The 24,269-nt window shown below is 36.2% G+C and overlaps 1 long non-coding RNA gene and 1 pseudogene across 1 annotated transcript in view; one reads left to right on the plus strand and one right to left on the minus strand.

Annotated features, from left to right (window-relative positions):
- LOC107501758 overlaps positions 1 to 23,173 on the plus strand; it is a 92,442-nt gene extending 69,269 nt beyond the window's left edge. The window contains exon 3 of the long non-coding RNA XR_001594861.1: positions 22,986 to 23,173. This is a non-coding gene — a long non-coding RNA (uncharacterized LOC107501758). The remainder of the gene's footprint in view (positions 1 to 22,985) is intronic.
- LOC107501757 lies at positions 1,674 to 2,261 on the minus strand (annotated as a pseudogene).
- Positions 23,174 to 24,269: the final 1,096 nt, after the last annotated feature.

Consider the following 24,269-nt stretch of genomic DNA (forward strand, 5'->3'; position numbering starts at 1 on the left):
CTTTTGTCCCCCATTGGCTAAAAATTTCTCTTGAGAAAAATAATCTCACATCTCTTGTATGTGGAAAGAATATCATTATTCCCATACCCCTGGGTAAGGCCCTGGGAGGAAAGGTGAAAGACATCATGGCAAGCTCTTGAGATGGGATGCAGCCAGCATGAGGTGAGTCTGAGCTCACACAAAACTATCCACTGCAGCCGCAGGTGAAATTAGAACTGTTCTGGAGAGATGTCACACGAAAGATCAGGAGCATCTGCTACACACAACTCCACTTTAACAAAAAATAAAGGAAACAAATACCTTTTCTTCAAATATATCCCAGAGAAAAGCTATGGGCAGGAATCATCTAGATAATTGTTTTAACACTGCATATGACTTTTCCCATGAGTACCCAGTAGTGGTTGTATTTTTTAGATTATGGGATTAACTGGAAAGTAAAATAGAGAGGAGAGCATTTGCTCGAGCAATGACATCACTATGGGCAACTCACCCAGGTGTCTCGGACCCAATTTCTTTCTGCTTTTCTAGAAGTTTCTATCCCCAGATCCTATTAGATAATTATCTCTGTGCTCTATTCTACTCTCCTTCTATAGACATTGTTAAAATGTTCTGATCTCATTCCTTTCTTTAGCTAACAAACTTCACAGAGAAATATGTTTGTTTATTAGTTATTTAAAATGAAGTTAGGGGGAGATCTATAGGAATTTTCCCACAGTCCTTCTCAAGAGGCACCCTATGTTTTCCTTCCATATTTTCATATTTGAAGTTGACAGGAATAATTAATCATACAAAGAGGCAAGGTACTCAAATTCAGCAAACATAATGTATGGTTCTCTTTGTGGTTTTAATAAATGCATCTTTAGTGCACTTTTCAAAGTGCATATTTAGTATGGTTCTGATATAGTGCAGCCATACTCTCTTTTCTCTCTTCTTGTCATTGCTTCTGGTTAGTGCATTCTGGTTTGTTTATGGCTGATGCTTTCAAAGAGGCATGATTTATTGATTCCAATGAGCCTGCTGAATACTCTCTCTCTCTACACACACACACACACACACACACACACACACACACACATATAAATTCTTTTTACCATTTTGGCTCTGAATTTTTAAAACAGAAATTTATAAACTAGTCATATATTTAAAAAAAAACTCTCCTAAGTTTTATCTGATTAGAATGCCTCCCAAGTTTTGTTTCTTTTCTGTTCTCCCATAGTATCTATCATTTAGGGCATGTATCCCTTGTCACATTCTATTGCAATTTTATGTTTTCTTGTTTGTTCCTTTTTTATACTTGGAGCTCTCCACCATAATGGCACTTAGTAGGGTCTTAGTAAGTATTTTGGTTGAATGAGAGAATAATTAAATAATGACTTGAATACTCAGATTGTGTTAATTTTCCCTTATTTGAATGAAATATTATGCTCCTCTAGGGATGCTACCCATAAATTAATCCACACTGAATCCCAAAAAGGATTGCAGAAGTAGAAATACAATGAAGAAAGCATATAAGTGATATTCACATGAGAAGATACAAATATAATCCATCAAGCTGTGGACCTAAACAGGATCTTACAGATTTTTTTTTCAGGCAGATGAAGGCTATTTTTATTGAATGATTTATCTATGTGATAGCCAAGGCCACTATGAATAGATAATAGAGGTGCAACATTTTATTTCTTGGGCTCTTCTTTGGACAGAATCTTGACGATTTCTTCCTTCTTGGCCTGGAACTGCTCTTCACAGCACTTGCGTGCTTCCTTGGTCTTAGCCCTGCAGACCTCAGCATGGCCAGACAGAAGCTTCTTCCAAGTCTTGTATGCCTTCAACTTGTGGATGTGTTCCATGAGAGTCTGCTTGTTTTTGAGCACTTTACCCTTCACTTTCAGGTACAGGCTGTGATACATGTGGCAGTCAATCTTCTTAGATTCACAGTATCTTCTGAGCAGTCAGAGAAGAATTCTCATCCTCCTCATCCAGGCGAACAACTTAGGCATTCAAGAGTTGGCAGTACACTTTTGCTTACCTGTGCCCATATGCCTGCCCTTCCTGTGGGCCAAGGTGTTTTTCTGGCATTGGGATTGGAATGGACGGTCACAGGCTTCTGCATGATCAGCCCATCTTTGATCAGCTTCTGAATCTGCTGATGGGGAGTTGGCATTGGAAATTTCACTGGTTTCATTGGAGTCCAAACAGACCTTATTTTTGCCACAGCAGAGGACACTGGAGGCAAGTCTCTTGTGAAACATGAGCATACTCATGGCTGTGGTCATAGCAGTGAAAGGAAAGAGATGTTTGTTTCATATATGAGGAAAGTGAGGACCATAGAGAAATTATTTCACAAAGTCATCAAACTATTTCATGGCAAAGCCAGGTTTTCCATTCCGGTTTACTATATAGTATAAAAAAGGGAAGCTAAAAAGAGCCATGAAAATAATTTAAAACTTAAAGGATGTGCTTCAGAGATAAATTGGTCTATTACTTAGTCTATTACTTAGATTAAGGTGGGTTGGGGATTGACCACATCCAAAGAGTCAATGATGATTCCTATCTCACCAAACATAATTCAACAGGATGAAGGCATTGAATAGAATCAATGAGCTGGGGAAGAGGAAAGGGGGATAAGTAGATTAATCACTGTATTTCCAAAATTCATAATTTAGCATTTCCTGAAATAAGAGTGTATCTTATAATCGAAAGGCTATATGTGGGTCTTTAATCTGGCCGGTGACTTTTACACTGAATTATTTTGCTCCTGATTGGATCCCTCCCACCCAATAACAACAACAAAAAATGATCCATCTAACAAAAGGAAGCAAATTGATGAAACTTTACATTGTTTGTGCTGAATTGAAGTCATTATGTGGCACTGCTTAAGTATTTATTTTTCTGAAAGGACTCATTAAAGACTTTTCCATTCTATTATTTCCAGCTAGTGAAAATCCATCATGAGTATTTAAATCTCAAAGATGAGCTAGATTCTAAATCTGCACCTCATGTTTCTCAGCTGAGTCTCTCCTTCAAATTATATATGCATTTTCTGTATCTGTGTTCCAATTCATTTTTCACACTTTCACAGTCTGGAATGTGAACCATACATTTGGTAGTTCTTGACCTATTTTTAAGTTTCGTCAAATTTTTTTTCAACTCTTGCCTTTGCCCAGGAGGAACAACCACTTTAGATTGAATCGCATTACAATTATTTTTGTAAACTGAATCCAAATTGAGTCACAGTACTATTTTTGTCTCTAATCAACTAAAAGTAAGTATTTTTCCATTATTTCTGCTTTTATGGGTCTTCTTTCTAGATACGTTTGCTCCTATTCTAAGGGCCTTGTTAATTATAATTCTAGAATATAGATAACTGTGGTGCCACACACAACAACTATTACCAACTTATTCTTGAAAAGAATCTTGGAAACACTTGCTCTCATGTTTCCAGCCCTCTCTAGCCTCAACTATCATGCTGAAATGACTTCCAACCATTATAATTTACTAATGTTGAGTGATTTTACTTTCCCCCTTCTAAATCATTAGAGTTCCATGAGACTTTATGGATCATCCAATTCAATATCTTTATATCATGACTAAGAAACTGATGCCCAGAGAAATTAGATGATTTCCTAAGGCCACACAGCTTGATAGTAGCTGAGCCTAAACCAGAATTCAAGGCTCTTCACTTTTGCAACAAGGCTCTTTCCTCTCTAGTATAGTATATTTATTTATATGACTAGCATCTAATTCATGTCTTAAGTTCCAAAATATTTGTAATATTCTGATAATTTTAATCTTCAACTTGAGTTTTTGTGAAAATAAAGATAATGTAACCTACTCCTGTCCTTATCATCCCAAATCATCCCCACTGTCAATAAAAGATGTCTTCATTTCCCTGTATGGCAGGAAGCACATTAACATAACATTTTAATTTGAATTAATGGTAACACTTAGAAAGGAAGGCTGGATCAAATACTATAAGTGATCTTCATTAAAATTCCAGTAAGGCCAGCAGCTATATGGTTATAGCCATGTTGTGTTATGAATGTTTTGAAAAAGTAATTAAATGAGTGGCTCTAGATAAGACATTAGAACCAAGGTGACAAAGTCAATGACGAAGATCCAAATTCAAAAAAACAAAAAACTAAAAACAAAAAATAAACAAACAAAAAACACCACAGTCTAAGTAATTCCTGTATTTAAATATTATTACCCTTGAGTTTAAGTCTTAATGCTTTTCTTTTCAGAAATAAGGTACTACTAGAGGTGCAAAATGTTGGCATAATTTTTTTAAATGACATGAATTAAGATGAGAATTACATGTGGTTATAATGGCATTTGGAGGCATTCGACAAGGTAGCATGAGAAATCTATGGTTATAAAACAGAAACCTCTGGGTTTTCTTTCAAAGAAAATGTGTAATCCAATACAAAAGAGAAAGATTATGTACTCATGGGAGCTAAAGAAAACACCCTGTGTTTCTGTTACAAGTGTATATATTCTAAGGAAATGATACATTCTAAAGTAAAGCAGAACATTGACTCAGCTCCTGTGCAGGCCCATCTGCTACTTTTAAAGTCTACATGTAGTTCTTGAGGTGCATGCAAAGGCAAACTCAACTGAAATAAGTAAAACTGCTCAGAAAAAGCAAAGGTACATATGCAATTGAATATGTGTGTGTGTGTATGTGTACACGCACATATATACATACACAAAGCAGATTTGTTTCTGTGTAAGTAGTTGCACACACACCAACTTGCCATTGTGCCAAAAAATTCCAGTTTGCAACTGGCTTTTAAATCATTAAGGAGTAGTTCTATTATACGTAATAAGCAGAGATATTCATAGAGGAAAAGCCACAGAAAGTCCATGCCTCTGATCATTTTTTTTTAATTTAAGAATAGTCTCACATATTCAAAAAGAAGAATTAAGAAAATTATCTGGAAAAATCAATGATCAAAGCACCTGTCCTTTAATTATGTGGACAGGTCATCAGAGAGAATATTTCAAGGGGGAAAGGAAGCTAAACTATTGAGATAATTGCTTTCATTTCTCAATTCATTTTTCATGTGTAAGCACAATAATTTGCATTCTATAGTGAGAACCTCTTTTTGGCTATTTGTTGATGTTACTGATAAATTCTGGCTTCTCTTCATGGTCATTACTCAGATTGGAAGGCATATGTTTTAAAGTAAAAGACAAACTTGCAAACTAAAACAAATGTTTGCAAGAGGGGACATAGGGTAACATAACTACACTAGTGCCTTCAATCAATGTACTAGAATTATCTGGGGAACTTGTTAAAAATATAGATTCCCAGAGCTTACCATAGAACTTCTTTTTATTGGGTACAGGAAGATGTTAACCAGCTCCCTAGGTAATTCTGATGCTTTTAGGCCAACCAGCACCAGCGATGTTTGGGAACTACTGAACTATATCATCACAAATACTTAGCCATTATGATTCTCTAGGAGATTTCTTATATATTTCATAGTTTGAAATCATTCATTTTACCTGATCCTTTTCTGAGTCTATTTATATGCCATGAAAATGATAGGAAGAGAATCATTTCCACTAAAATTCCTGACCAGAGCAGTCCCCATCTGATATTTTCATAATAGCACAACTGAAGAAATGGGTACTTTAAGAGCTATGCAAACTGCTAACTAGTAGGCCTCTTGACCTTTGAAATTTCTATTTGAAGGATGTTTTAGAAATAGCCGGTTGGGTACAGACTGACTGTTTTTTGTTAGTACTAAATACATGTACTTTCCCATTTTTCTTGACTACCACCACTCATCAAAATATATGCTAATATTCAGGAAATTTCTACACAACTAAGTTATTAAGATGATGAAATTAACAAAATTATCATGGTTGCTATATATAGAATCATCGATTACTCAGGTTCTTAGGCAATCATTACTTAAGAAAACTACAAATCCTTCTCAAACCAGTCACAAAGCTGTGACTGGGAAAGCATTATATTTTAAATGACAAAAAAAAAGTTACTTCTGTTTTTCAAAATCTAAGTACCTGAGCTATCTGGTTTGAATTCATGATACTTTTGGACAATTTGCCTCTTTACCAAAGTAGACAAATGTTTTCCAGCGATGTGATGGTAAAGGGAAACAACTAGATCTCTGAAAGAAAAATTTAAAAACCTTGATTCGTACAATTTATTAATTTCTGTAGCGTTTTCAGCTACCATAGCCAATTTCAAGTTGCTGTATGTAGAGTTGGGAAGAAATGCACACAATTGGCCCTCACAAGCTGGTGTGATCTGGTTCCAGCACACCACTGGCTGTGTGTTTTTCAGGCTATGACTACCAAATGTTAAGCAAAGCTCAATTCCATCTCACTTCCTCATACTACCACACCCAGGATCACTGCTAGGAACTGGGGAAGCACACAAAATAAGCAAGGGTTTCTGCTCTCAAAGAGCTCTCAGCCTTTATGGAGAAAATAGACAAAGAGACAGACAATTGTTATGAACTGAAATAAGTGCTGTGGAGGGGATAAGTGCTGGGTATTAAATGACCACCAAAGAGGGGCCTCCAATCCTACTCAGGATTTGGAGAAGGCTTCCCTGAGAGGTGACATCCAGCCAAATCTCATAGGGTTAATTTGTGGCCCACGCTTTGATGCACTTCACATAGGGGATTTGGTTTGGGGCAGGAGAATAATAGCTGGACCTGGAGGGGTAGCCAAAGACCAGATCTTAGAGGAACTTGAATGGCTGATTAGGAGCTTGGACATTACACCTCTTGTTACTAGAATACCATTAAAGTGTTGGAGATTACTGGCTGCAGGGCAGGAAAATACATCTGGTGAGGTGGGGGCGTACGGAAGGTAGAGACAGATACTAGGTGAAACTCGAGGAGCTCATACTATCTTCATAAAGATACCCATAGGGTTTACTTTGATACAAGGCAATAAGGGCTTTAATAAGGTTATGAGCTTGGCTGTGGATTGATTTCTAGTTTCCAGTCATGTATACAAAACTAGGTTGTGAGTTTCATGAGTTGACTATAAAAGTTTAGAACGTTACCAATTACACAAACATGTCTGAATAGTCACGTGGTGGTATGGAGAAGCAAAATACACAAGTATTTTATTGAATGTTTCCATTTCTACCTGGAGTTTGATTTTATGTAGATATATACCAGGTACATAAGAGAAGCAATCATAAAAAGAAAATCACTAATTTTGTTTAGGTCTTTTATCAATTATAAACACATGCAAAAATCAACATCAACTGTAAATGTATTTTAAAACTTATCACATCACCTTTTAGTATGCAAAAATAGTGGATATCTCTATCTTTAACAATTACAAATTACTTATACATTTATATCTTTCTTTGTAAAATAGTGGTCAAAAGGAGTCAAATATTTGGTGATAGAAGGAAATCTAACTTTGGGTGGTGAACATGCAATGCCATATGTATATGACGCACTGTTGAATCATAAAATTTAAACTTATTTAATTAACTAGTGTCACTCCAAAAAAATTTTATTAATAAAAATCAGTGGTCAAAATTTTGAATACTCAGAAATTTTCTAATCATAAAAGAGTACTATTATCTTAATAATACTGAGAAATCAATTGCAGTGGCTTATAACAACATGTGTCAAATATGCTACAGAGGAAATGACCTTGGATGTGGTCGTGATCTGGAGACTAGTGATGTTGTATTAAACTCTCAAGTCAACTCATAACCAAGCCCTGTATTATCGACGCAGGTATTTCTTGACTCTAAAACTAAGTAAAAATAGCATTTTTAAAAAAGGATTTGAAGAATTAGATTTATTTATTGTGAAACAAAATGTGCCCACTTTAATATTAAATGTACTAAAAATAATTGACACAATTTACTAGCTTTAGCAGATAAGCTGAACAATTATATAAAAGCACTGCTGTGTATAAAATATAGGTAGGACAGAGACGAATTTGGTGATAAGACTGAAATTTTCTCGGTGTTTTAGCTTGTGCTCCATATTGCAGAAATGATGTTTTAAATATTCTTCAACCTCAAATATTTAGTTAGATGAAGAGAAGGGACTTACTATGCATAGGTGAGAGTATGTTCTCTCTGTGGTTGGAAGCCTTTATTTAAAATAAAAAGTTAAGTGTAGTCTGTACTATGCTACAGTTAAAAATCTCAGTGATTTAACACAGCAAGGTCTTGTTCAATTTATATATCCCACATAAATAGGCAGCGAGGCAGGGTAGGAATGGCAGGTTCACAGTTCAATGAATGGTCGACCTTTTAATGCTACCATTTCTGCTGGGGGGCTTCCGGAACACCAATATCTGGGAAAGAAAAAGCATGGACACTTTCACCTAATCTTAACTTCCTTGGAGGGGGCGACACATAATTTTTCCACGCATATTTCATTAGCCAGACTTAATCACATGTTCCCATCTACCTGTAAGGGAGAGTGAGAATGTAGTTAACCCTGTGCCTAGAGAGGAAAAGGGAACTGGATATGGGTAAATGTGGGAATACTGACCATAGAGGGTAAAGTACTGATATGTTAAACATGGAATTAGAGCTGGAAAAACTCAAGAATTCCACTAGAACTTGTCTTTCAGATTCTGTGCTCTTTTGCTCTAAGAGCCATGTTTTGTATGCTTTTGAATCTTTAGTTGGTATAACAATGCCTGAGTGCATAGGCATTCCAAAAATGTGTTGAATGATTGATTTTTCCAGAATCTATAGAGAGGTAAGAGTTAGAATTGTTGGACTTGAAAGTGGTAACTGCACCAAACCACAAAAATACTAGATTCATTAGAGATAAAAAGATATAATCAGTTTAATTATAAATCAACTGATATAAATCAGTTCAATGTAAAGTTAATCTTTGAGTTCCACATAATTGCCTGTTTTTTATCTTCTGGTTCTAATTGCTTCTTGAGTGGGAGACATGCCTAGTTAAAAGAATTCCAAAAACTAGATGACAAACTGAACTGAAATAAGCCAATCAAGGAAAACTGTCATCATCCACTTAAGCCTACCACAAATTCCATCACACATGCTGCTAAGGTGACTAAGCCTCAACTAGTGCTGTTTTGGTATCCACAAAAACATAAGTCAAGAACTGGAAAGCACCTTAGAAAGTACTTGGTCTAGAAATGGTAACTAGTAAAGCACCACTTCTCAATCCTCTGCCCATGGCAGATAATTGCTAGGTTGGTTATATTTTTCTCCTCATTTCACAGGTGAGGAAAGAGAGGCTTAGAGAAGCTAAGTAACGGATTAATACTTACACAGTTGATAAGTGGGTCCAGAAAGCGTTGATTCCAAATCCAGTGTTCTTAACCACTGCTATTAGTCATGATATAATGCAAATAGAACAGATGACAGTGATAACATTGAACCAGGACAGTTAGACTACCTCAGAACACCGTGAACCAAGCAACCATTTCCAATCTGTGGTGATTGTAAGAGAAGTTGAAACTTACTCTCCTTCTCTGTCAATTCTCTTAATTTGGATGAGCAAACTGAGGTGCAGGGGGAGAGATTGTACAAGGTTACCTTCATGGAATTGGTGTCAGAACAAGGAATGAGAAAACTCAGCAATTCTGACTTGGAATCCCAGGATCTTGTACCAGGTTATTTACTGAAATGCCTGCTCCAGCAAGAGCAGTAGCTCAAAATTCAGGAACACTTTGTTCCCACCCAACAATGGACCCCAAAGAGGGCCCGGCCTCAGGGCATGCAGTTCTTGAGCATCTCTAGAAAATTTCTAAAAACTCTTCTTCAATGTTTTCCCATTAAGCAGTTAGTAATACAAATCAGGTGTGCCTGGTTTAGTCTGATTACCCCCAGCTGGGCTAAATTGGGTCTGGTGGCTCTGGTCACTGATGAGGCTGACTCACAGAGAAAGAAATCCGTAGACAGGAAAATGCTAAAGAAGAGGAAGAGAGAATAAGAAACAGGGAAAAAATGAAAAAAAAGGTAAAATCATAGAATATTTGTTATGCTGATTAGTAGAGAGAAGCTTAACAAAAATTCTCATCGCTATTCCTGTGCTCAAGCTTAGTTATCTGTGCCCTCAAATTTAACACAGAGACAAAATATCTCCCTTCAGCGTGAAGGCCATGACTTCTTCAGTGCTTGTTGGCATAAGATCTCCTTTTTCCTCCCTTAATTACTTATTTTGCATGGCCTGGTTTTCACCTTTCCCCACTTAGCCATTCTCCAGTTTGCTAGGCCACTTTCTTTGGGGCTGTGAAGTGTACCAAGGACCCTCGAAGGCAAGCTGAGTGTCTGCTGTCTATCTCAGCCAAAAGCTGCAGTGAATCCACTCTTCTGATGAGTTCAGGTACGCCCTCCTGCTCAGAGATGAGAGCTAGCTTTCAATGAGGGGTTTCAGGTTTGTAGAAGCTCTTGAACCTTTTCAAACAAACCCTTTGAATTTCTAAAACACGATGGGTTACGAGAAATCAGGACTGTAGATGTCTTCATGGTAACTTTCCTTACAGTTCATTTTCCGTTCATACGTTGCTTGCACTGCACTCTTCATATTGCTAAGAAATCAACCAGAAAAGAACCTCATTTTCCTGCCTCTCATTGTGTTAACGGAACAGAAATGTTGAATGAAAGACGGAAATTAGTGAGGGAAATTCTACATTATCCTTAAGAGCATTTGACAGAACATCATATTCTGTGTAATTTAAATAGCTGAATAGAGCAAGCAGAGTTTAATTAAAGGAAAACTATGAGCTACAAACTTCAGACAATGATGCCAAAGGGTGCTTGACAGTATCTTCACTTAACTCATTTTGTTATTTCTAAGGCCCCAGTACTATCACCCTGGGTATTTAACATCCGAAAATTAAGAGTTGTAGATGTCAGTCAGCCTTTGAAAATGACAGTCCAACAGGTGAGTGTAAAAACTAACGTTTGTGACCTACTGTTCATAAAGTATATTGCTCTTGTGTCAAATAGGGGTGTCAGGAAGGTGTGTGTGTATTTTCATGGATAGCATAACTTGATTTTTCAGCGTTGCCAAGAGAAGTTTACTGCGAGGCATAACTTTAGTGAATTAACTAGAGGCCAGTGTCTGGCCTTCAACCTCAGCATTAGAGATACTCTCTTTTCTACAGTTCTGTGTGTCGGCGGTGGGGGGGGGTAATTCCTTTTGTACACATATTAATTATTTTCAGTCAAGCCTAAAGGCCTGGGAGTTAGATTCACCTAAAGATGATTTAATGTGTCTCTGCTGTGACCCATTGTGTGCTGATTTTATTATCTCATGGTCCCACTCTCTGAGAGCAGTCTTGCATTGTCCACTCATAAGTTTATTGAGGTGGAGGCTCACTTTCTACTCGGATAAGTCATTTGAGAATCACTTCTTTAGTTACAATTGATGGAAACTGAGAAGGCTCAAACTAAGGTGCATATGGAGATCCTGACTTACATGACATTTAATCATATATATTCTGGAAAAGGGAAGGAAAACAGAAAATGTCTTCTAATTAAACCTGCCAATTAAGTCTGGGCCTCAGGAACTGAAGGAAGTAAAATCATATCATCCTTATTTCTGAGTCTGACGCTTCCAGATGAATGTCTGCCTATGGCTGGACCCTCTTGGTATGAATATGCTCTTGAAAGAGTGCTTTCCTGTTTACTAATGCTGGAACTCTCTGACTGCATGGTCACCCTGGTTATTACATTGCTGTCTTATACTCCATTTTCAGTAACTGGATCCTTGTTTTATATCTCTGTTTATATATTTCTGACTTGTTACCTTTCCCATTAGCCTCATAGGGTTTAGGGTTAAGAATTAGGGCTCAGCTTTGTGTTCATTCAGTCTCACCATGAGTCTAGCTGGTGAAACTCAGTCCCATGGTTCCAAATTGGCTGCCTAGTGCTTGACCTCCCTCGTGCTGACTCTCTGTCTTGATTTGATCCCTGCTTATAGCTGATGGCTAGACCCTCTTGGTACATCTGCATTCCTTAGAGGGAGAGTCATACGTTTGTCCTCTAGGCAGAATTAACACCAGTCTTTTAGTAACCCTGTGCCTTGAATGGTGAACTTCCTATGAGTTGCTCAAATTTTCTACAACCTTAGAAGGAACAGGTTGACTAGAATGTGTGGAGTTGGTTATTTCCCTTTCAGTCTCTGATAATATCCCAGTGGTTTAGACTCTGGTTAACTAGTTTCTTCTTAGGGTAAAACCTTTGTAAATATAACAGAATACTTTTGGTGTATTTCAAAATGGTTCCTTTCCCCCTAACTCCCACTAGAAGCATAAGGGGGAGTTTTCTGATATTTACTGTGGGAACCTGGTTAGGCTTCTGGAGGTAAATCTCATAATATTTTGGGAGTCACTAGGCAGATGGTGCTATTGGCAGGACTGAGGCCAAATGGGGCTGTAGCTGAACCCACAAAGGAATGGAGCTATGTCAGGGTCTGTGGCTGGGACCATGGTTGGTATCCTCCCACCTGGGCACAGGCCCACCTTCTCAAAATCAACCTGCTTGGTCTTGGGCTCCAACACGGTTTCAAAAAGCTCCTACCTGAATCCTAAAGCTCCCACAAAGATATTTTGTCTGTAGATGTCTGCCAAATTATTGTTGCTATGAGGGGACATGAGTGGGGGACCACCTAGTCTGCCAACTTGCTCTCAAATATCTTTTTAAAAAATTTAAAAATTGTTTACTCAGATAATTAGGATTTTCAGTGCTTCCTTAATTCCTTTGCATGGATCTGTATTTTCATCTGGTATGATTTTCTTCCTGTCTACAGAATACCTCAACAGTTTTTGTAGTGCCAGTTTGTAGGTGATAAATTGCCTCAGTGTTTTTTTTTCCTGAAAAAGTCTATTTTGTTTTCAGTTTTGAAAGATATTTTTCACTGAGTATGGAATTCTAGATTGAGAGGAGTTTATGTTTTTAGTACTTTAAAGATGTCATTCCAATGTATCTAGTTTGCATTGATTCTGAGGACAAGTTTGCAACCATTTTTTATTTTTATTCTGCTGTATCTAATGCATCTTTTTCTCTGGTGATATTTAAAGATTTTACTTTTATCACTGATTTTCAACAATTTGATTAAGTTGTGCTTTGGTCTGTTTTCTTCATTCTCCTATTTGGGTTTTATTGAGCTTCTTGAATCTCTGGGATTATAATTTTTATCAAATTTGGAAGTATTTCAGCCTTAAATTTTCTTTAACATATAAAAAGGGAAGTATTATTTGTTCACACTTTCAGTTTTATGTAAATGTGTATGACAACCAGATCACAGTAGAAAGTCTCTCTCTGTGAAATCACTGTCAAAAACACCAAAATAGCCAGTGTCCAGGCTGTTTCCTCAGTCGTCCCAAAGTATGTGACTTGTGTTCCTTCTGGAAGTAGTTACCACAGGTTCATCACATGAAACCTTGGTTGCCCTGTGTATATATTAACTGTTCCACAAGTGATTTGGTGGCTTTAAAGGAAAAAGAAATGAAGTAAAGATTTAAAAGTAAGATTACTTTCATAGAAATTCTCATTCGAATTTCATTTTTATGAAAGTTTTCACATGCACTGTAAGATTGCATTGATTATTTTATCCAAGTGGTCCTTCATTTAAGTCAAAGTTCATCTCAGTTAACATACTTGCATGTCATTAACAAAACTGTTTTGCAGTCTATAACATTCACACAATAAAAACAACAAACGCTAAATGTATTAGAACAGTTCAATAATTTTTACTCAGTAAACATACCTATGTAACTAGTGCCTTTATTAAGATACACCTTGCCAGCATCCCATAAGCCTCACTGTGTCCCTTCCAACCCGTTAGCCCTAAAAACGGAAATTCTTTATCATATGTATCAGCATAGGTTATTTTTAACCTTTATGTAAATAGAAATATACTACCATATCATTTTAATATTATTTTAAAAGTTTGCTATATATGCCTTTTCCTTGTAAATAACCATTAAGATATATCCCTAATTCACACACACACAAATGGATCAATGGCTGCAAATAGTGAACTATGATTCTACAAGTAGCGATGAAAATGGTAATATAAATAGAACAATTCAGAATAACATCACAAACATGACTAGAAAATAGGACTCCAGTGAGAATATGGGATTTATATCTGTTAATTCAAGAAAGACAAATTAAACATATGAATGTGGCGCTTTCACTAAAGCATCCAGAAGGAAAATTGAAATTCGAAGACAATGAAACGAAATAGTTGAAAAATTAGATTTTATTCAACCAACGATGAATTTGCCTCTAGTTATGGAGATTCGCTGTTACAAATGTAGCCTAAAAACATCATTAATTTAAAAAAATTACTTTAGAACAAAATACAATGACCTGACTGGTAAACCAATCTTTTCCCAACTCAATTTGACATAAATGTATACTGAAGGATAGGGATAAATTTGTTACTTAAATTAGATCAGACATAAAGAATACGTGGGCATCTTTCAACATCATACTCATCAGGGTAAAATAGGCACAATGAGACATAATTAACACTAAAGATAATTGTTTCCATAGCTACAGGTGTCTCTCATGAAAGAATAACTGGGACAAGAATTGCTCTACTGCTATAAATTACTTGAAAAGTGGGCAAAGTATATGAAATAATTGTTTTCAACATTGGATAAAAGGCACCCCAGGAGTTTGAGCCCTGAGAGAAAGGAAACAGACAAATTGAATCCTACATTTTCCATGAGTTACCATCTGTAGGCAATTTCTAGTTTGTTACACAGGAGTGGGAACCCAAGAAGTACTTCGAAGCCTCATTGAGCTCAAGGAAGTGGAGGTGGCTGGAACTGTGGGAAATAGCAGAGGATAAGGAGCTATGCAAGAAAGAGGCCTAAAAAGGTATTTGGACGAATGCTAATTTGAGTACATTTAACATGAAACTCTTTAAGGAGCCAAGCAAACAAACAGAAAAACACACAAACAAACAAACAAACAAACAAACAGAAAAACAGCTTCCAGGGAGAAAGATACAATTTGAACAAATTTGAGAGCTTACAAAGCTTTCAAAGACATTTTAGTTCCTACCACCTAGAGTGAAGAGATCTCCTTGAAAACCTAGGGTATCTAGTAGAGAATACAGAATGGCCAGCCTTAGTATTAGGGCTAAAATAGCCCTAGAGGAAAGTCCTCTCTAGTTGTGCTCTAGCAAGTCTTAAGAGCAAGGCTTGAAAAGATTATGTTTATCTACAAGTAACTTAACCTTTGTTCCAAAGTAGATTTCAATGCTCTTTAAAACGAGAAAAAAAATCTAAACAATTAACAATTAAAAGTTACAATGTTCAACATTCAATAAAAAATGGTATATATGGGACAAAACAGGAAAATGTGGATCATAATTTAGAGAAGAAATAAAGTCAACAGACACTGGCCCAAAATTGACAGAGAAGGTAAAATTATCCAACAAGAATGAGAAAACAATTCATTTAAATATGCTCAAGGTCTTAAAGTATGAATCAGCCACCTGCATATGTGCCATACATATATCTAGAATAAATGCTAGATCACATTTTCCTCTGTTTATTACTGAAATACCATGCTACAAAAGAAAATTTTAAATTCTCATTTACCGAATGATTACTTTGCAATCCATGATGAAGACTAGAAAAGCTGTGCTAAGAGTATTATCCCTGAAGAGGTGCCAGCTCTGTGTATAGCTTGGTCACAGTTTGTTATGAAAACAAAGTGTCACTTGAATGTTACTCTACTAACTGCTTTAATCGCACAAAAACCATTAGAGCCTCCTGAAGTTAATTCGGTGAAAATTTTGAAATCGATCAAATTATGGACATTGCATTTTTTCCACATGCTGTGTACAAAAATGGTAAAAAAAAATACCACTTTGCATTTACATAGTGAAGTATGCTTTTGAGGAAAAATATGCACATATGACTTTTAATGGGAATGATGGAATTAAATTCTGTCTTCACACCAGAAGAGTCATATATTCAGTATTTTGAACAGCCTAAACCTATGATTTCATGGACAAAACATCATTATTTGTAATACTGTGGATAACCTATCAAAATATCTTAAGTGCAAATGGCTTGCAAAGAATTGCCAAGAATTTGGCTCATTCCCCAAATCTAAAGATCTTCCGCCACTCATTGGAGAAAGAAACTGATGACATATCATTAGGCATAGTTAAACCCCACATTTAAATGCTTTAATAGAATATGTAGAATATTTTTCAGAGCCAAATAAAACCAGAGACTAGAATTGTAATCTATTCTCTGACAAGTTGATATATCCAATGTTCCAGCTGTTGAGTGCAATGTGCTTGTCAACTTAACATCTGATGATGCACTGATAATAGTTTTTACTGAGACATGTCTCCATAATTTCTGGGTCTTCGTTTCATCTTAATAACCAAATCAATCTGAAAAAGCCATGAAATACTTGCTGCCAATACCAACACCCTATAATTGTAAGTAAGGGTTTTCTAATTTTAAATAAATAAAGAGTAAAAACAGAAACTGACCATCTAGCTCGGTCTGGCCATAAGTCAGATATAGATTTCTGGTGAAAGAGCCACATTTGTAAACTATAGACTAAAATAGTGTTATTTATTTCATAAAATGGGAATATATATGATCAGAGTTAATATCTTAAGTGTCATTAAACATGGTGAGCATAAAAGGGACAAAAGGGAGTCAAGAATGGTTGAATGGAGACAGGGTTAGAGATTATTTTCTGTAGTTCATGAGAAACATGACAATCATTTGGATATGAGTGTTGCAGTGGAGATTTAGTTAAATGAGTGGATACAACGGATAGGTGGTAAATCTATGGGACATGATGACAATAAAGTGAGAAGTGATATCAAAATAAGGCCCATATTTTTGACTTTTGTAGAGCACTTTGTCTTTTATTGGGACTGAGAGCACAAGAAAAAGAACAAGTTTTAGATGATAGAAGGAGCATTCTATTTTATCATGTTGTGTCTAAGGACTATGAAAACTCAATAAGAAAATATCCAGTAGGAAGTTGTTTATATGAGCCTGTAGTACAGAAGAGAGAGTTTGATTGGACATTAAAATTTTGAAGTCATCATCATATTTATGCCAATTAAAACTATAGTTTGATAGCATCACACAGGAAGCATGTGAAAGTAGAGGGCAGATTTATAAGGGGTTAAAACATGTAAAACTAAAGCAGAGGAGGGATATCAGGAGAGTATGGTGTCAAAGAAGTCAAAAGAAGAATGTCTTTCAAGAAGGAGAGAGTAGGAAATTGGCTGACTAAAGTGTGACTGAGAAACAGAGTGACATGAGGACTAATATCTGTTGGGTTTACTGAAATCAATTTCATTTAGCAACCTTATTATAAGCAGTAACATTGCAATAATCAGAATGGAATTTAGAGTGGATTTGGTTGAAAAGTGAATGGCAGGTGTTTTGAAAGAGTATAGACAAATTTTTAGAGGAGAAATTTGAGCATAAGGAGGAATTAGGGCTGACTGGGGCTGAGTTCAAGAAGAAAATTGAATAAAAATCAGGTGAAAATTAAGAATATGTCATTGTTGATAGGAACAATTCAGTAAGGGAGGAAGGTTGAAATATGAGAGAATGTGAAATTGCAAGCACAATTTGAGTGATATAATTTATATGGGAGGAGGCATGCCTCTTAAATTCTACCTAGAGGGAATGAAGAAAAAGTGGATATGAATGTAGGTAGTTTGTAGGAGGTAAGTTCATATGCTCAGAAATATATGGGATAGATTTGTGATACTTCAAGTTTCAGGAAATTAGGAAAGATTCGAGCTCATCACTATAGAGAAAAGAGATCAGGCTGATTAGAGAAATCTTAGTAGGACTTCTACTTAGCGTGCAAGCCCTAGTTGAAGCTAGCAATCATTAATTTTAGAATATTACCATCAGCCAAGTTTGGATTATTTTTAATGTTTGGTGTCAGATCAGAGGTGAAATTTAGATTTAGGATTAGGATATTGCCAGATGTATGTGATAAAGGGGAGATTAGAAGAGTTTGAAATTATAGACAATATAAACTTTATAAGGTAAGGATTGAGCTGATAGATAAGAAAGTTCAGGGGGTACTAAGAATTTGAAGTACCTATAAATTCAAAGAACAATAGTAGAAAGAATAAATGAGTAAACTGGAGGTTATAGGAAAACACCTGAATAAAGTGGAGGTAGAATATTTCTGAATGATGGTTCATGGTGTGTGAGTATACAATTGGATGAAGTAGACTATGCAAGGAATACATTGGATATTATGAAAATGAGAGGCCAGGATGTTGAATAGCTCATCTACATGGACATAGGAGTTACATAGTATGATAGCAAGGCTTGAGATAAATAGAAGACCTGCAAACCAGGTGTCTTTATCTTGAATGAATAATTGGAGGGGGGGACTTTGAATCCAATGACAAGAGATAGAAGATAGCCTATCGAGAGGGTATGAGTCTCAAAAAAGAAAGACTTTTTAGAAATAATACAAGCTGAAGTACTAATATGCTGAAAGCAGTATGTGGAGATAGCAGGACATCGATCTCAATTTTAAAATTTGAATTCTAAATTCTACTTGACAGGAAAGACGTTGTGCTTATAGCAGAACTGGACTTACATTGAGACAGACATTTGTGTTTAGTGAGTAGGATGTTTGAATTGATTATATTAGAATAAAACATATTCAGGTCATGACAATATTCAGGTTGTGACCTTAATAGGGGATGGCTAAAGGAAAAAAATGTGTGTGTGTGTGTGTGTGTGTGTGTGTGTTTAGAATAAGAAGGCTAAGATGTTGAGTAGGTTCAAGATAGAAAGGAGACCTTTTCCAGAACGCAGGAAAAATTCTGAGTAGTGAGGAATAGAGTGAACCAAGTCAATAGATAATAGTGACAATTTGGGAAAAAGAGGTATATAGCTATATGTATATCTCAAAGAAGCAAGGACATCTTATTGTGGGAAGAACAAAGATGTATAATAGGAACAAAGGTTTTATAGTAATAGGAATAAGGATAGTGCTGATCTGATCTCCCTATTCTGAAGTATGTATAGAAAAGCCTTCACTTGAAAAGAGATATGCCAACTTCAAAGGTTATATAGTTTAGTTAAGGCAGACATTATAATTAATGAGGTAATAGAAAGAACAGAGGACATGGTGGAAGGATTTGAGATCTTTGCACTCTAGAACTATATATCTAACCACCTGAGTACCATCTTCACTTGGATGTATAAAAAAATATATTGAGCTTAATATATCAAAGAATTAATTCATAATCTCTCCCTTAAGATCTTCACCACAATCCTATTATTCTTGCAGTGTACTGTATCTACCATTGTCTCTCAACTGGACTCCTGCAATAGTCTTCTGGTCTACCCTTATGCTGTCAATCTTTTCTTCACATTGTAGCCAGTGGGGTAATTTTAAAACCTCAAAGGTCTTGCCAAAGCTCTTAGGATAAAGGTGAAATTCTTTAACATGGTATACAAAGGGCCTGTATCATGCAGCCCCTCACTATCTTCCATGTTTTATTTAGTAACATTCAGACTCATTTTGCCCCTTAGCCAAATTGGCCTTGTTTTGGTTCATCAAATACAGCAGTTCTCCTTATCCACCATTTTGTTTTCTGTGCTTTCAGTCACGTATGGTCAACTGCAGTCCAAAAATATTAAATGAAAAATTCCAGAAATAAACAATTTATAAATTTTAAATTTTATGCCATTCTGAGTAGCATGGTAAAATCTCAGGCCACCCCACTCTGTTCCACCCTTGATGTGAATCATCCCTTTGTCCAAGCATATCCACACTGTATAGCAACCCCTCCCCCCCATTAATCACTTAATAGCAATCTCAGTTATTGGTTGTTTATGAGAGAGAGAGAGAGACCACATTCACATAACTTTTATTATAATATATTGTTATTAACTGTTCAATTTTATTATTATTGTTAATTGTTCTATTAAACTTTGTTCTATTAAACTGTGCCTAATTGTTCTATTAAACTTTATCATAGGTACGTATAGGAGAAAACATAGTATATATATTGTTTGGTACTATCCACGGTTTTAGGTACCCACAGGAGGTCTTGGAACACATCACCTGAAGATGAAGGAGAACCACTGTAAATCATATTCTTCTTACCATAAGCTTGCTGTTACCTATAGTTTTATTATCCACAATATTTTTATTTCCTTCTTACTTGCCCTTTTTCCATGTTAGCTAGTTTATATCCTTTGGATCTCAGCTTAAGCATCAGAGACAGAGTCATTCAGATTCCTTTGTCAAAAGTTCATAGAACCTAAATGTGAAACAATAAAACTTCTTGGAGAAAATATAGCAGAATATCTTTATGGCTTTTATGTAATGACACAGGTAGCATTGTCAATAATTGGGGGAAATTCAATGAATGGCACCCGGTTAACTGTGTATCTATTTTGGAAAAAAGAAAAATCAAATTTGATCCCCTACCTCACATGATAAGGAAGACAAATAACCATAAAAAAGGACAGAATGCTTGAATAGGCACTTCACAAAAAGGATATCTAAATGGTTGGGAAGCACATGAAAATATGCTCAATATTGTTGCTCATTGGGAAAATACAAATTAAAATCAAAACAAGATACTGCTACATACCCACTAGAATGGCTAATATTAAAATGAGTAATGATAACAAGAGTTGGTGAGAATGTTGAATAACTGGAAATCTCAGATGTTTCTGGTAGGAATGCAAAAAGGTAGAGCCACTTAGAACATAGATTGGCAGTAAACACACATCTTAATTATGACCCAGAGATCATAATCTGTATATATGCCCAAGAAAGGAGATTGCATAGTCCCCAAAAGGGCATGTACAAGCATATTTATGGTATATTTTATTAATAGCTACAAACTAGAAAAAATCAAAATGTTCAATAGAATATGTAAATATTGTTATATCCATACAATGAAAAATAACAGTAAAAAATAACCAATCTCTGCTATATAATACAACATGGATAAGACTCACAAAGTCCAGATAAAAAGCCAGATACAAAAGAAGAACTATTACACAATAGCTGTATAAGTAAATACTAGTCTATCGTGATGAAACAAGCACAAGTACTATTCTATGGTGATAAAAGTCCAAATAGTAGCTGCGTTTACAGGAGGATGGAGGAGATGGTATTGACCAGAGAGGGGCATGAATACATAAAAACTCATCAAGACATATATTAAGATTTGTGCACTTTATTATTTGTATTTATACTTCTATAAAAATGTTGAGCCCTTTCAAAAACTTCTTCCCATGCATCACTAGAATTCCACTAGAATGTAAGATTCATGAACCTCGAGATCTTATCCATCTTATTAACAAAATGAATGAATGAGTGGATGAATGAATGAGTGAATATAAAAAGAATATAAAGGCTGTATATAGAGAGAGGAAGCCCAGGATACAATGTTGAGAGAATCAGATAGGACAGATGGTCTCTGACCTATTATTGTTTGCAAACTTTAGAGTGCAGCAGAATTTCCTTGGGAGATGAATGAACTCGATTCCAGGAAATTTTGATTTAGTAATTCTGGGAGTGGGTCCCAAGAATCTGAGGTTTTAACAAGTGCCCCCAAGTAACTCTGATGTGAGGAGTCCAGGGTCACACATATAGAATGGTTTTTCTAAATGTTTATATTGTGGAAAGAATCAAAAGTAATCATGGAGAGATAACTGCACCTAAAAAGGAAATGTCCAGCTTGCAAGTTAGGCACTCCTTTCTCTACAGATCTTCAACACTAACCTGAAGCATGAACCTTGCAGATCAGCACTGGTAGTGGAGAGATCATGTAGTTATAGTGAACACTAGCAGAAGGGAGAGCATGAGTATCTTAGGCCGCTGCACAAAATTATGGGCTATAGGAAGTGGTTAGTTTTAAAAGATGGATTGATTACATTGGAACAGGTATGAGAAGGGAGAGATCTGGCTGATCCCACTGAATTATTGGGTTCATAAAGCAGGTTTCAATACTTCAATTCTACTTAAACTTTTGTTTGGAACTTCTCACTTTTTATTTTGTGTTCCCCTTGTTTATTTACAGGGCTAACTTGGCTTCTAAATTGTGAAATTCCTGATGGCAGAGGCTATGTCAAATTTTTCTCAGTATTCTATGTGCCTAGTATGGAGTATAGCACATAACAGTGCTCAATAGGTTTGTGTTTAATGAACAAATGTCTGAATTTTATTGAGACTAGAATTTAGGGGGAAATGAGATACTGGGTGTAAGTTTCGGGAAACTGTGTGCAAATACAAGCATGCATGTGAGCATAGGAATGGTGACAAGATGACCTTGGCAAGCTGGGAAACTGAAGTTTTCATGGCCGAGCATGGGAAATGCTGATACCTACAATACTGTCATTTAAACGAAAGCCATCTTTGCATATATTGACAAGATCTTTTATAAAGATGTGGAATTATGATAGAGGCCACATTTTAGTTTGTTATACTTTGGAATTGAGCATAATAACCATCTCAGGGCAAAATGCTTATTTCCAACGAGTGATTAATTAGCCATTACACAACTGTGTGTTTTCAATATCAAGTGTTTTCTGTCATCAGATTTCAAAAGAACTTTTTATCTTGTTTCTGCATGGGAATAAGGAAATTCAATAACCATGAATATTTCACAGTGCTTATAATTAAAACTTCATGTGCTTGGCAGAAAAACATGTTTCAAAGATTGAGCCAATTGTTTGCTGATTCTGCTGTCAGTCTGCACCCGTGCATGCTAACAGCTGGCTAGTAAACACTGCGTGGCATTGCTTCTCTGCCATCGTGGAAGTAATGAAAACTCTCTTTTTTGGATAGTATCATTAATATTCAAGACAGAGTAAAATACTCATGTAGTATTTTCTGTTAAGCTGTCCATTTGTGGCACAATAAGCTCGGCTGAACATGGAGACAGACAAACTTTTATCACATCGAACTATTGAAATAGAATATAGCCTGCTAGAGCTAAAGATAACGTGGTGGTCTTATTATTTTCCAGGTGAACCCAAGGGAAGGCCAAGCTGCGCAGTCCTTAGAGATGGGGGTGTGTGTCCTTGTGCAAGATTGGGGTAGGTTGGTGATAAGCAATAATAGTGGTTTTTGCAGCCAAAGTAATACATTCTAGAGGTTGTGAACAATAACTCAATAGAGTCAAAGTCAAGGTAAATAGATCCAAATTGTCTCCAATATGAGGGTCCTGCATTAACAGCAAATTGAAGCCTGGACCCCAAACAGGGCAGAGAGAGAATAAGAAAAACAATGAGAAAGCAGTACAGATGCAGATAGATCTGGAATATACCCTGAAACATCCCCCAGGTGGAACAGCGAGTACCCATGGTGATTCTTTGTGCCATTGTGAAAGGACAGGTTTGAATCATTTAAAGGCAACAACTAGAACAGACAGGGATCACCTACCTTCTAACATGCAATGTAAAGAAAGAATAGATTTAGAGGTAATTGTCAAAGTGCCTCGTGAGAAGCTTGCATCCCTACTTACAGAACTCCACTCAGTTGTTCAAAATGTTGACCAGAGAGAGTAGGAAAGCTATTGAGCTTCATTTGTCTCATAATCAAAATGTTCAAGAAATGCAGACTTGAGCTATTATAATTCTCATTAAGCAGCTGGGAATACTAATGCTTGGGAGGAAGTGGGAGCAATGGGACCCTTTCTATGTTTCCCTTTTCCTCGTGAGTCTGTGACTTCGGCTCAGTTTACTACTTTCTCTGAGTCAGTGTCTATCACTTCATTCATTGCACTCTTACTGGTGGGTGACCGGTTAAAAGTATTTCTTTTTTATCCTTGCTCTCTGTTGATTATAAAGCTCCATTTCTGGAGAACAGCTTTCATTAAATCATTCCTAATAACAGTGAGCCAAGGTCCATTCAATTTAGTGTGATACACGGTTTCTTATACAATTTATAATTATTTTCTTTGGGGAGTGAAGGTTAAGGGTAAGATACTGTAGTCTATGCAATTTTCTCTAATTCTCAATACAATAAGGTCTAGGTATACACTGATTTGGTAGCAAACCAATTTTCATAATTATGCTAAGTATTCTTTTGCTTCTGTAAAACCAAAATGTCAAACCTTGACTTCCCCAGCTCTACTCAGCTTCAGGTACTATTTCATTAAACTATAGGCTTTGTGCCACCCACATTATAGGCCACTATTGCAATGTTGGTCCAAATTGGCGGTGGGTGGAGTCTGGAACTGGTCTTGCTGTTCTAAGCACCCAAGTATCCACCTCACCATAAACACTGGGCATCTGCTGCAGTCTCTTTA

The sequence above is a fragment of the Rousettus aegyptiacus genome, unplaced genomic scaffold (assembly GCF_014176215.1).
Source record: "Rousettus aegyptiacus isolate mRouAeg1 unplaced genomic scaffold, mRouAeg1.p scaffold_m13_p_9, whole genome shotgun sequence".
Classification (NCBI taxonomy): domain Eukaryota; kingdom Metazoa; phylum Chordata; class Mammalia; order Chiroptera; family Pteropodidae; genus Rousettus; species Rousettus aegyptiacus.